We start from the raw sequence: 14,513 nt of genomic DNA on the forward strand, positions 1-14,513 counted from the left end.
TAAAGACACCATGTGAAAACATGACAAATATGAATATTTTGTGATTCTTTGGTGCTTCTTTGGACTTCACACTACAGTCTTGTTCATGACACAAAGAAAAACAGGGTTAGAGCAACATTGATTTTTTTCTCATAATGCTCTTTTATATGTGAACATTAATGGAAGAAAAGCAAAGCAATGAATAGCTTTATAGAGAAGCTTCCACCAAAGGGAAATTAAAAGAGGAAGATGAGATTAAGTTTGTGTGATCACATCAAGTCCATTGTGACTTTCTATTTGGTTGCTACGCTGTGCTGGAAAGCCAACATTAAACCTGGTATAGAAAATAAACATGCAGAGAGGAATGTCCAGTCAGAACAACCTGACTGCCAGCCTCATAATTACATTTGTAGCCTGCAACTTCTTTCTTGGTCTTCCTCAAGAAATATATAAAAAATAAATAGAATAAGTAAAAATTTCAAATAAAAACTAATCTTGAAAAAAAAGAAAAAAACAAAATAAAAAAGCACCATCAGAAAAACCGGCATAATGGAAACAGCAATAAAACCAATAAAACAGGCTGAGCACATTACAGTGTGCCCAAAAGCCAAGACTTTGAATGCAAATTAAGGTAAAAATAAAGTCTGGCTTTTTCTTTTTCAAGCTGTTCTATACTCTTGACTTGTACAACTTGCATTCATGAGCACAACTCTTGCTATTTCACATTCTTATTTAAGAGGGCTTTTTATCCTGAGGCATTAAAATTACAATATTCCTGCTGGAGTCTCTCAAGTTGTTTAATAATTCTGTGGTTTAATTATTGAAATGATTGCAATTTACATTCAGCAAGTCCAGCAGCATGTTGGGGATTTGAAGGTTATGATATATTCTCAGCACTAGAAGAAATATAAACAGTCTGCAGTCTTGTTGGCTTCTTCACATAAAATAATGATGGGAAGAGAGGCTTTTTGGAGGTTCAACAGCACAAAGAGGACTTGGGACCCAAATTACTATAGCAGATCTTCTCTTCCACCCTAAGAGGTAAAATGCCTTCAGCACATCAATTTCACTACTGAATTTTCAGTCAGCTTATGTTCCTCACAGTGGGTACATGCCGACCACCAATACCCAGAGAGGACAGAGCTGCATAACCCTCAGCAGATGCTGAAACTCCAGTTTGGGGTGCATCTTCCCTACCAACAGGGCTTAATCCTTTAGTTTAACCATACCTCAAGAGAGAACTTGGTGCCTCTACACGCTCCCTAGGATCAGATGGATGAATATCGGAGGGAAATATCCTTGTTCAAGTACATCTGTCATCCTTGCAGCACAGCCAGTGTCCTAGGATATCATAGGCAGTGGGTCCTAAATGCCTCTGAAAAATCAACTTTGAATGACTTGATTAGATCATTGGATAATTGTCTGCTTTGAAAAAAAATGTGGAAGAATATGATAGAATACAAACATAAAAATTTGACCTCTCTTTAGCTTCTGGGAACAAGTTTCATGACTAGTTTATAACGGCATAAATACTGGATTGATTGCCACAGGAGCAATATCCAGCAGGTATCCAGGGCCACATATCTTGTGTAAAGTTCCATGCCTATGGATGCTAGCTTTGGAGCAAGCTGCAGGCCCCATGGCCTCTCAGACCTGCCTGAAAGCTAGCCTGGGAAATTCATAGGAGGATTTCAAAACAATCCTCAGAGACAGAAAACAACTGCCAGGTGCTGTTTGTCTGTCCTCTTGTTTTCCTTGCAGGAGAAAGTCAGGGGGTGGTGAACCCCACTGACCAATGATGGTAATGTAGCACTTTACTAACCAATAAGAGTTTCTTTTCTGTACTTTCCACGATCTAGTCTATATAACATGGCTGAAGCAATAAACTGGGGATTTCTCCTGTTCTGACTCCCTTGAGAGTCCATGTCATTCTTTTTGCCGTTCCTAATTAGAACAACACCATGCCAACACTGAGGGAAACAAAGCATGGTGTTTTCTGCAGAGCATTCCCTTGCCTTAATATTGGTTGTACTTGTAGCAGTCAATCTTGGTGTGCATATTGGCCATTTGACTTGGATGTATATCACAATCTTTCCCTCTCATCTCACTCCTTTCTACTGTGGAAATAAAACCCAGACTCAGGGGGAAAGGAGCATGCAGTAGGTTCTAGGCAGACCTCCAATCTGGATGGCCAAATCCCAGATTACTAGGTGTGGTGGTCCTCTGCTGGAAGACCTGTTAAATAATTTTCTTAGGACCTCCACTGAGGTCTCCACTTGCATTGTACCAAAAAGTCTTCATTCCCAGGGTAGATTCCCCCATCTATCTCCAAAAAAAAAGTGAAATGGGTTGATGAAGAACTGAAACATTCTGGAGACAAAGAGTATGGGTTGTCCAATGTGTTTGTAGGCACAGTAGGAATCCATGCATAGACATAAATTATCGGAGAGAGAAAATACCTCAAGATCAAAGCCATGTTCAATGCGGGGGAGAGCCTCAATATAGTTCAAATATAGCACAGTGAGCAGATGTCTACTACCATAAGTGTGCTTAGGCCTCCCTGGATTTACAGTAACAGCAGAGAATCACAGTCTCTTTCATTCAAAAATTATAGCAAAAATCTATGACGCCAGTCACCTTTTATATCAGAATACAAGGCAACAACACTCACCTACAGTAAGAGATCTGCACTAAAAACAAAAAGAAACAGGAGAAATTAATGTAGGGAAGATTAAATTTCCATTTCTCCTCTTGAAGCCAGACTTCTTTATGTGGAGAATGCAAAATTCCTTGCAGCCAGTCTCAGGAGGTGTGGTCTAAATTGTAAGGCCTCAATAAGTGGATGTGCCTCAAAAGTAGGTATAACTTGATAAAAAAAAGATATAACTCGAACTCATCAGGAGGCATTTTTTCACTGAAAGGGTGATTAAGCATTAGAAAAGGCTGCCCACGGAAGTGGTGAAGTGACCACCCCGGAGGTAATCAGGAAATGACAGGATGTGGCACTTAGTGCTATGGTTTAGTTTACATGGTGGTATTCTGTCACAGGTTGGACTTGATCATCTTGGAGTTTTTTCCAGCCATAATGATTCCATGATTCTATGATTCTATGTCAAGTTTCTGGAAAGTATTGCTCCACATCTACCCCTCCAGCTTTGAAAAACTCTCCAGAGTCAGAGTTGATAAATACATAGCAGCAATAAACCAAGGTAACAGGAGAAGCAAGTATGATGTTTAATCCCTCCTAGCACCTTTCCTCTCAAACATCGTAGAAGTTGTTTAAAATGAATGGTTTACTTCAAGTTTTGTTGAAAATACTATCTAAAACCTCACTGAGTATGGCTACTGTGGACACATTGAGCTTTTTTCATCTGTCTCAATTCATTGGACTCTGTGATAGACAAAATTAATGGAAGAAGTTTCAAATAAAACCCATGGGTGATTTAGTATACAAAATTACTATTAATGAACTCTTAAGAACAGGACTAACATGAATTCTTTATGAGGATGTCTTTTAAAACTATTTTATTTTCTATTTTAAAGCTGAATTTCTGGAAAACAATATTGAGGTATGAAATGTTCCCATTTTATGACTATTCTGGAGTTATACAATAAAATTTTTCTGGCAGATTTACTGTTTTTAATTAGAATCAAAAGTGCAGACAAAAGTCATGGTTATAAGAAAATGTTATATTTTCATTAATATTTTAATAGAGACATTTTCTGGGCAGTCATTTTGCCCAGAATAAGTCAAGTCTTCAAATATTTGATTTCAAATGTAAGTGGAAAAAAATATTGATTTAAATACAAAGTATTAAGTATATGAACCAGGTACTGCCTTGAGGAAATAAACTAGTGTGGAACAACAGCAAAAGAAAAAGAACCAATTTTGATCTTTTTATTAGACTGCTGGCAACAAATATATGAAATTCTGACTGCCTGAAATCAGGTCTCAGACAATTTCTTTTTGTAATATAAATACAAATATGTGATTAATGTAGCATTTCCTGAATGGATACTAAAATTACTTCATCTTTTTGATTAATCTCTTAGGCACATACTGCAGTTCACATTGAAAAAGAAAATCCCATACAAATGTACTGAGGCAAGAATACATCCCTCCTAGTTAAAATGCAAGCCTGCTCTGTGTGCATCCATTGTTTGTAACCCACTGTGAGGAGAGGAGAATGGTTCTAAACTGTAGTGGTAGCAAAATCCAGCCTCTTCCTCCCCTTGCCCACCATTGCTTGTCACACCTCTAAAAATGCATATGGGATTGTGGGTGAAATGTAGTTTTCAACTGAGTATGAAAAGCAGAGGACTTTCATTTACTCCTACATAAATTGGTTTTCTAATCTCTATTTACATGAGATAAACAATGTCAAGATTAGTTTTATCTATTTTTTTTGCACTATAAGGGGAATTTGAAGATCCTTTTCAAGAAGCCAGTCACCAGGTACATGAGTACTTTCCAAAAGTGCTACCTTGAATCCTGAAACTGTAAGTACAGCACTATGACCCAGCGAGTCAAAGGCAGCTGCCAAATTTCTCTCAGCAAGCCTGACTGTAGGCTTGAGTGCCTATCTCTGTGTTGTGCACCATTACATAACCATGCCCATCATCACACCTGGCTGGAGCTGGTTCTCACAGTTTCCTCCCACAATTGCACCTCACTCCAGTAAATCTCAGCCACTGCAGCTGCAGCTGTGTGCCTCAGGACTGCTCTTGTTTTTCCTATCACCCCATGAGACATCCCATTTACAGGAAACTTGATTTATCTTTCTTGTCTCTGTATCAAGACCAATAATTACATTCAGACAGAGCAGATGACAGCATCTGGATGTGATCTGAAGATGGCAGGAGAGGGAGAAACGCCTGCTCTTTGGTTGTGGTTTCTAAATTTCAGTTCATTACTGAAATGACTTCCTAAGTTCTAGCAGTACTTAAGCTGTAGCTGGAATACAGCTTAACTTCCAGATACTACTTTTTATTAGGGTAGGTTAATGATCTCTTAAGTATCTCTTGTTTTCATTGCCCCAAAGTGCTTATGGGTGATTTTTAAACTGTCTTGGCAAGTTTGGTGAATTTCACAGCACTTTATAGTGTTTCCATACAACACCATTTTCACCAGAACATTTTGATATTTAACATATAGATTTATTTGTCAGGGAGCATAGAACCACAGAATTATTTATGCTGAAAAAGACCATTGAGATAATTGAGTTTATTGTATGAGAATATAGGATGAGAAATTAAATAAGGTATAAAGGTTTAAAGCATATCTGCATTCAATCTTAAAACCCTCAGGACTAGTGTGAGGCCTATCTTTTAAACCCCTCTGTTAGTTCACACCATGCACAGCAGCATAATGCTAGGGCTGGCATATATCATGGGATAATGTGCTTTTAATCTAAACTGTGTTGAGCTTGTGTCCACACTAAGAGCCATCACTGTGACTCTTCAAGTGGGGTTAGCTCCCAGCACCACCTCTTGGTGTCCTTGCCCACACCAAGCTGAAGGGCAGGACAGCAGACCGTGTGTTAGCAGAGACCAGGCAAACACCAAAAATGTGTAGTGCTAGCTCTGCATCCCAGACCATCCTCTTCCACTGGCAAGAGCAGCCAGCTGGCACAGGCACAGTCTTCTGACTGAAATCTATCTGCACAGTGCCACTCAGATGTGGGTGTGGATGTGGATGTGTTTGTGCTGAGCTGGGCTGGGGCTGGCTGGGATGTTTCTGAAGACCTGCTCCTGGATTCAGGAGATGGTCCATAGCAGCAGCTCTGCTCAGGGGAGAGCTCAGCTTGGAGTGCTCTTGACAAGCAGAAGTGTTAAGTTGTTACAAGCAATCCATTATCACCCTGGACTTGTTTGGCTCCTTTCTGTATCTTAGGAGCACTGCAAAAGCCAAAGTTGTGTTTACATAGCTCTGCTCCTCCTTGGAAGTCTCCTTAATCTTTTGGAAACTGAGTGTGGCATAAAAGTGACACACAGAAGGCACAGGTCTAGTAACCCTAACTCTGCCTAGCCTTAAAACAAGCAGTATACCAGAAAGTTTTGTCTTTAGTCTATCTTTCTGAAAATAGTACTGGAAAGACACAGACATTCTGTTTCAATTAAACGACATGAAGATGCCATGAACCAACCCAGAAGAAGACAGTACTTTGCTGGGTTTCTCTGCTAGCCTCAGAAAGACTACAGTATTTTTCCAGTCAGGGTTTGTTGTCCAGTGCCTTGCAAAGGGTTGGTAGGGATCTTCAAGAACCACAGAAAAGACCAAGACATTTCCATTCTCACCCCTTCTCCTCCATTTGAAGGTTTGGTTTCCTCACCATGAGCCTCATTCAGACTTGGATGCTTACAGCACTTTTCCAACAGGCATGCCAAGACAAACACACAATCTTCTATGGAGTGTAGAAAAGATGCTAAAATCTTTCCTCTGGCCTGGAAAGTAAGGATAGAAAATAATTTCTCATCATTTCAAGGTCAATATCCTACTTGTCTAACTGTTTTCTCCTTTCATTTAATGAAGCTTCAATTACTCTGTTTGAAATGAGATGCTGTTAACAAAAGAGATGAGGAATGTCCTTCTCTGCCCTGTTTCTCAGGGTGGTTCAAAGTTCAGGGATCAGAAGAGATATGGAAACTGAATTTCCTCAGAGGAAACAGGGAGTAGTCTAGAGATTTCATGTGATGTGTGACTCCTCTCACTTCAGAACAATTGTGTAAAAGAAAAAAAAAAAGGAAAATAAAAAAAAAAAAAAAAGAAAAAAAAAGTAATCTTTGCATACTTCCCACCCTGGCTGGAGCTTTTCTCCAGTCAGATGATTCATTACAACCTAACCAGACCTGAAACTGAATATATTTGTTCAAGTCTTCTTCACAGGAGCAAATTTCTCACTAAGACATCTCCATATGCTTAGTGCTGTAATATAGTAATTATTGAAAGATCTCACTAAAGGAAAGTCATTCATAAGGGTATTTTTAGAAGAGCCTCCTGCTTTCCTCATGCTATCCTCAATTATTTTAGGTCTGAGGATTGTGAGACAGGCTAAGAACCCTCTGCTTTCTGACAGAACAGTTCTGCTTAATTAGAATAACATAATTTGGAAGAACAGACACAGATCAAATGGTATAAAAAGAAACCAGACCACAAAACAAGAGAGTAGGCTCATATTTGTCACCAGATCTGATTTTTACCTCTTACCCTTCACCAACACATAGTACACCCATTTGAAGTGTTTTTGCATTTCTGCTATATGTGATGCTACCAGATCTTAATGAGCAATTTTCAAGTGACAGAGTAAAATAAACAGGCTCCCAGAATGTATCAGAGACACCTTCTCTGTATATTATTTTCATGTCAAAATTAATTCTTACAAAGATAAGTTGTGAAGGGAGCCTTACAGAAATTATTCTGAAATATTATGCCACTAAAACTGAAGCCTTATTTCCTTAAACTATCTGCAAGATCAGTATTTTTCTTAGATGGAGAATCTGCAGCATTGGCTAAAAACACCTAAGCAATTCCATAGCCATTTATTTGACTTTTTGAAAGTTATTTTCCATCCTCATATTGCAATTTCTTTAGCATACTATTGAAGGAGTAAATGTCATTCCTGAGTTATTCCCCACAACTCAGAATTTTTAATGGTCTCAGTGGGAGCAGGTTTGCTCTCAAGTAATGTATTGCTGTGCCAACACAAAATATATTTGGATGTCAGTCTTGTAAAATGTGAGAAATGAAGCCAGAAAACTTATATGTACTACCAAACTTCTTCCAGTCAGATCCCCAGACCTGTCAAACTTAAACAAATGTCACCAACATTTGTGATACCCCCTTGACATCAACAGGATGGAGAACTTACTTCTAAAGGACTTTGGGTAACACTGGGAGGCTTCAAGCTGTCCAGGAGCTATTAGACCAAGTTATCTTTCAGCAGAAGCATCTCATCATATGCAGAGCAGCTCCTGAAGCTCTTCAGCCTACAGAATGGCATGTTCACACAGCCCATAAGGAGCTTTGCTTTGGTTGTGTGGGCTGGCAGTCAGGAGCTACACACACGGTTCTCTTGTTGCCATAGAGGTGGCACGGCCACGAGAGGGGCTGCCGAGTAAACAGGCGCAGTACGCAGCCATATCGTTTTAACCTACTTGGTTATGTGCAAATCACCACCCACACTCACTGAGTGAAGGGAAAAAGGAGAAAAATAGCAGTGAAATCCCTAGTTATTTCCCATCTGGTAGGAAACTCCTGGCACCATGGTAGACCTGGTGGCAGCAGAGGAGGAGGAAACCCTCCATCACTCCGGTGCAACTTGCTGCTTGTTCTTACAGTGAGTTAAATCAGCATGCAGGTTGGACTGCATTTATTCTGGTATATCATGACATAAACTACTGAAAAAGCAATCAAGAGCCATTATATAACAGAGGGATTGATCTAATGGAAGATTCTTTGTCTAAAATTGTGGTTATTAATTCTTGTACTCCCACGATATGTATCAGCTATGCTGGATATGCTCATTCAAAATCCCAGTCCTATCCAGACAAAGATATGCTCATCTCCTGTGATTTATTTTAGCTGCTTTGTCTCAGTATTAAGCAACCTCCTTGTTTAATATTGTTGGAGCAAGTGAAGATAAAGAGAATGCCAGTTTTTACCTTAATGAGTTGTCATTGCCTAAAAAATTGTAAATGTTGGGCTGTTGCTTTCATACAGTATGAGATACTGTTGCATAGACATTATTTTATTAGGTCATATTTAAATCTTTCTCTACCTTCTATAAGTGCATTTGTCAGGTCACAATTAACAAACTATTTATTGTGAAGTCAGTTCATTGCACTTAAAGTAATGGAGTCACTCTTCTGAAATTTTGCTACTTTACAAGGTATTTGTCTTTATTCATGAAGCCTGTGGATACCCAGGTAATTTTATTTTTAAACATTCAAACTCTGAAAATGAGTCATTTAATACACCCTCTTCTGTCTCATGTAACACATATTAGCTTCTTACAGGAATAATCCTGAAAAGAATATCTCTTTATATCACCCAGAATACATTTCCCACATTTGTTTATGCCACCGTTGATAGAATTAATTTTTTAATGTGGGATATGTGTCTAGTCTAAACATGACTGAGAAATAGCACGTTTCCATAGTCATCCAAGATACATAAGGTATTTCCTCTTTGCCATAAAAAACAGGCCTGAGAAAAGAATGCCAAGAAATACCAAATGCAAATTTCACAGACCCAAAAATTAGATGGCTACACTATTTTTTGAAAAAGTTACATTAGCTAGTAAGGAGAAGTTACCCTTGAGCTGAGAGCTGCTAGTCAGTACAAAACTAATATTATTTTCCCTTTTTTTATCTTTTTAAGAAAAGAGACAAGGCTATATCTTCTGGACCCTTAAAAATAGCAGTTGTTATATGAGCTGATTCCACAATAATACTTCTGTTGTTAGAACTCCCAATAGGGACTCCTAGCACTGAAAGGGTGTCATGGGGTAGCTTCACCTTTAAGACAGATTAGAAAGAGGGGAAGTGAAGCTGTTGGTGGCTGATGGGAGTTTTTCCTCCTGACCAATTATCAGTCATTTCTAAGAATTGACAGCAGATCTGACCATTAAAAAGTGAATTCAACTTATAAACACCCCCTTAAGAAGTACACTCAGAGCTGTCTGGCTCTGTTTGGTTTCAGGCTTCTGACAAGGTAGCAAGGCTCTGTCTTGGCCTCCTCCCCCTCCAGGCCGACAAGGCTTTCTAAAGCTTTTTAATTCTTCTACTACGTGGATAAACGTACAGACTACTCTTTTTTCCCAGAAAGACAGAGAAAGAGAGACAATCAACATGTAAGACATCATAAAACCACCAAAAACAGTGAAGAAAAAAGTTAAGTTTAAATAAGAAAGAGAGAGAAAGAAGATGTTTGCCGCTGAAATATCTTTCTGTTAAAGCTATGGAGATGGACAATAGTAGTTTAAAAAACTCCTTTAATTCATGACTAGAGTATGGGAGGAATAGAGTATTCAAAGTGCGGACTTCAGAGAAAAGAGAGAGTGGTTGTGATACTGTGAGTTGCTGGAAATTACGAGTAAAGTGAAGATTTTAAAGCCTTGAGGGGGCAAGGGGATGGCTGTTTTCTAGGAAGGCTTACAGAAACAAATGAAGAAGACTTCCACCTTTGAATAACTTACCCTTAAAAATGGCATCCCTGGACTCATTTGACCCATGCACACCTCGGAGTAGTGTGGGATGGGAGGAGTAAACTCTTAAAAACTCCATAGATTGGCAGAAAGAGACTTCTGTTTCTCTACAAAGACTGATGAAAAGACTTGTCGTGGTTTTAAACCAGTAACAAAAAATTACTTATTTCTTGCTGTGAGATATGGATTAAAATAAGAGCAAAACAGGCTTAAAACTTAAAAGGAAGAAAGACAGTTTATTAACAAACTACAAGAATAAGAATACCAGAATAAACTTCCGGAAAACCCTTTTTCAGAAAACCCAGTCTTTTCATCAGTCTTTGTAGAGAAACAGAAGTCTCTGATAATTGGTCAGGACATGACCCCATGACAAGACTCTAGAAATTAGGACTGTTTTTGACCACCAAGATTCTAAAATTTTTTGTCTCTATGTTGTTACGTGTACAAAAAAATGGTCAAGTAGTGGGAAGTAAAAGGGTTTTCTGAAAGTTTATTCTGGTATTCTTATTCTTGTAGTTTGTTAATAAACTGTCTTTCTTCCTTTTAAGTTTTAAGCCTGTTTTGCTCTTATTTTAATCCATATCTCACAGCGAAAAATAAGTAATTTTTTGTTACTGGTTTAAAACCATGACAAAGGGAAAGAAACGTATTTTCCATCTATCTTTCTTCATGGCCAGGGAATGTAATCAAGTACAGCATTTCCAAAGTGGGTTGGTTTGGTTTTTTGGTTTGTTTTTGTTTGGTTGGTTTTTTGTTTTTTGTTTTTGTTTGTTTGTTGTGGGGTTTTTGGTGGGTTTTGTTGTTTTGTTTTGTTTAGTTTGGGGTTTGTTTTTGGGGGGGAGTTTATTGGTTTTTGTTTGTTTTTTCCCTTTATGGGTTTTGTTCTGTCCTCTGAAAGCTGTATACCTCTTCAGGTGAAAATTAAAATTCACTTTGCTGTGTTTGAGTGATGGTGAAGGATAGGAAATGTCCATTTATGTTGAGTAGGATTCAGAAGCTTGAGTAGGAGCTGGGCAGAGCCTATCAGGTTAAAACTCCAGGTGCATAAGTTATGGTTATGCTGCTGCTGTAGTCTGGAGACCATTGTTTGCTATGCAGCCAGATGATACTGCAATGTGACAGCTAAATTCACTTCCTCCCCAGCAGCCTGGCTACGGGCATGCTGCCACTGCCAGCTCCATTTGATGCTGTCCTGGGACAATAGAAGTCACCACATCTACACCAAAACCAAGCCAAGAGCACTGTCTAACAGCACTTCCTCCTTGCTGATATTTTACTAAAGCAGATTTAGTATTTTAATCTTAGTATTTTAGGTATTTTACTAAAGCAGACCCAAGCTACAGGACTGCCCTAAACTCTTCCAATGATAATTCAAGCCCTACTGTCTGAAACTGGCATAACATCTTACTGGGAATTCTACTAGGTGATAGGGCAGGAAAATATCAAGTAACAAGACTTATTGTCAGACATCTTTGTTTTCTATTCTAATATTTTTTGCAAATGAGTCTTATCTCTTGAAAAAAATATCACCTATCCTGTCCAATATGCATTAGAATCACACAACAGAAGAAGGATGGGGTGTGGGAAAAGTTCTTTCTGCCACAGAAACAGCAGGACTTGGAGACATTCAAAAAAGATTTCTTCCCACTTTTTTTATTTCCTATCTCAGTCCACAATTTCAGTTGCTAGCAAAAGAGGAATCAAAGATATTTCACAAAAAAACAGAAGATTTGCTTTCAATTTCTATTTCTTTTGTGACCTACAAACAATATGTTTCTTTTAAAAGAAGCTTATTTTTACTTGAGCTCCTCGAATTGCATAAACTGCTTTCTTACAAAGAAAACTACAACACTTTTGATCATGAAAGGTAGTTATTTGTGTGAAGATCAATATAAACTCTAAAGTTACATTTTGAGAGGCCCAAGTTACAACCAGTATTGGACATTTGCTGAAAGCAATTTGGCCAAGTGCAGAAAATGTTTTTACAAACTTACTGAAGAGGTGATGCCATGTGGCACTGAGGGAGCACTTCTAGAACAATAGCAGATGTGAGAATTAGCTATTTGGAAAAGTGTTGCAGATTATGAACTGGCTTGGTACAATGCAATCGACATCAGAATTTGAGTTCTCTTAATCCATACGGAAAAATTAGAGTCAAAATATTTTATTCAATGTTTTTGATACTGCATTTAAAAATCATGTTAATTAAATATAATTAAATACAACCAAGAAAAATTCAAAAGATATTTTGATTTTTCTACTATGGACAACTAATTTTCAAAGTGATGATTATTTTTCAAGGAGCAGGGAGAAAAGATAATTTATAAGCAAAAGAGAAGAAACCTCTTCATGTTAAAGGATTGTTCTTCTGTTTTACCATTGATTAAAATGAAAAAAAATTTTACAGTACTGGGACTGATAATGAGCCTAAGTTTTTCACCCATAGTCATGCCATTTTCCAGAATAATGAAGGAGAGCAGCACCTGGTACTTAATCAAGACCTACCTTGTTTTTTTCATGTAAATCTGCATTGAATTTTACTCAGATCTGTGGCAAAAATAATTAAAAAATCACATCCTGGGATATACTTCTAGTATCACCTACTTTAAAGTAAGTGTAATGAAACATGTAATTTTTATTTATGTATATTTTTAATATATCCATGTATGTATTTAAATCATGCAATCTTTAATTAGAGTTTCATAAAAATGAAAGAATTAGGATCTTTTGACCATGAATGCAAGTTGCAAAATAAAGAAAGAGGATAAATAAATTAGTATCTAGATAAACTTCTTGATTAAATGAATCTTGTTAAAAGCACCAGATGCAAAAAAGACAAAAGACTGATTGTCAGCATCAGTGATGCTAATTGAGTGATTGACTTGCTGGTTACAATGAACCACTGCTGTTAGACTTCTGTGAGAATTGTTTGCTCTTGAATTATTGTCACATGTTGAAAATGCTGTTTGGAGGCGTATTTTATATGCAATTATTTTGTCTATTTATGTAGAACACATTTTCCCGGGAAAACATCTCTTATTGTAAGTTGGGATTTTTGTAGTATGCAAAAGTAATTTTTCTATAAACAATATTGACTAGACTAATATTGGATGGTTTTATTTTTAAAACTCTACACAATGCCTAATTTGTCTACATTTGTCATAATTTTTGATCCATGAACTTCTTCTAATTGCCACTGAATGTCATTTGCAATCTCATGGAAATTTAGAAATAATTAGTGAAAAATCAGAAGCTCTTCAGCTAGTGGAAGTTAAGAAATGTTCAAGACATAGCAGAGGTTCACAAAATGACATATTACTGAACACTCATAAGTGAGAAACCCTCTAATTAGACCTAGCTGAGCTGTGGGAATATAATCAACAACCTCCCATTGATAACAATACTTAATTTGAAAGATCTTCCAAATATATGACTTTGTCACGTCATGGGTTTAATTGATGTAATTGGAACAGCAAAAAATATGAATAATTATCAAGAGACTGACTGGATGTGGCTGTCATGTTCTTAATGGTACTAAAAAAAATGAAATTAAAAGCCATGAATATTTTCAATAATTGGAAAACAGCATGTCTTTGCTTGTAGATTTTGCCTTGTCTTCTGTGTTGGTGCTGTGCAAATACCTAGGAGTACTCCTGAAGAGAAAGAGAGGAGAAGATATCTGTTTTACTGCCTCTGTGTTTCTGAAATCCACTTTATCACGTCTTTGTATACAAGGATTTTTCTGCTCCATAAAGCTCATACTGGCAAGTGTCTCTTGTGTAAGAGCTAGATGGATGATCAGGAGGAGACTGAAGTCCTTAAGACCCAGTCAAAATGGTAGAAAACTCTGACCTGATGTTTTGTCCTGCAGGATTTTTGCACTTGAACTACATTCACAAGAGCTTCTAGCTCTCCAACTTCAGTTACCCCATTACCAGGTCTCATAGCTTAATTCTGCCTTATGCACATCTGGGGGGAGAAAAATGTTTGAACCAATCATTTTGGAGGAGCACTCAATCATAATAAAGAAAAGGCAAGGAGTAATGGCAGAACCTGAAGCAACGTATTATCCCAAACATGTTTCTCTCTTTGTATACATCCTTGATGTATACAAATGAACCTAGATTTGATGGATTTATCTCAAGGTTTCACTTTGCACCTCTGCAACCCTCCCTTGGGCAGCTTTGCTCAGGCTCAAAGGATCCTGAACGAGCCAGCTAAAGAATTGTGTGCAAAGAGACTCAGCGAGCAAGACATGCACAAATTCAGAGTGCATTTTCTCACTGGAGAAATCTGCAGTTACTGGTTTTATAAGGACAAAAATGCTAG

Source organism: Poecile atricapillus, chromosome W (genome assembly GCF_030490865.1).
Source record: "Poecile atricapillus isolate bPoeAtr1 chromosome W, bPoeAtr1.hap1, whole genome shotgun sequence".
NCBI classification, from domain to species: domain Eukaryota; kingdom Metazoa; phylum Chordata; class Aves; order Passeriformes; family Paridae; genus Poecile; species Poecile atricapillus.